Source organism: Triticum dicoccoides, chromosome 3B (genome assembly GCF_002162155.2).
Source record: "Triticum dicoccoides isolate Atlit2015 ecotype Zavitan chromosome 3B, WEW_v2.0, whole genome shotgun sequence".
Lineage (NCBI taxonomy): Eukaryota > Viridiplantae > Streptophyta > Magnoliopsida > Poales > Poaceae > Triticum > Triticum dicoccoides.
The window spans coordinates 92,885,561-92,886,117 of record NC_041385.1 but is presented as its reverse complement, the minus strand read 5'-3'; positions in this window follow the sequence as shown (position 1 = coordinate 92,886,117).

The window sequence follows — 557 nt, the reverse complement described above, 5'->3', positions numbered from 1 at the left end:
ACAAAGAAAAATGGCGTCAGCTATGAGCAATTGATTTTATTATTAAAATTTGCCATAAAGCAAATGCAAAAATCAATTCAGATGTAACTAAATATTTCTACTATAGGAGGGGATAACCAATGTAAACCTTGTCTCGTGTTTTTTTTGTAGGTTCTACAGATCAAATCATGTAGATTATAAAAGGCACAAGTGTTGATCTAATCTTAAAACACAAGTCATAGACTAGGTAATGTAAATTGAGAGACGAGACGAGAAGTAACCTAACCATTTTTTCCTTGCCCTCGTTGCCCCTCTTGTTGGCTATGTGTATGTGGCCGGCAGATTGGTTGTGCGTCCGTGCAAGCTGTGGATTGATAGATAGGAAGCTGCACATCGATGGATCTGGAACTGCCCTAGAAGCTCCCCCCTGGAGCAGCAGGCGGCGGACAACCGGGCATGAGACACCGATCTCGTACTAGCCAGGAGCCTGTGCGTGCGTGCGTGCGTGACATGATCCCATTACCTTCTAGGCTGGAAATTGGGCTTTGTCAATAATCTGATGTACATGGGCTGGGCTT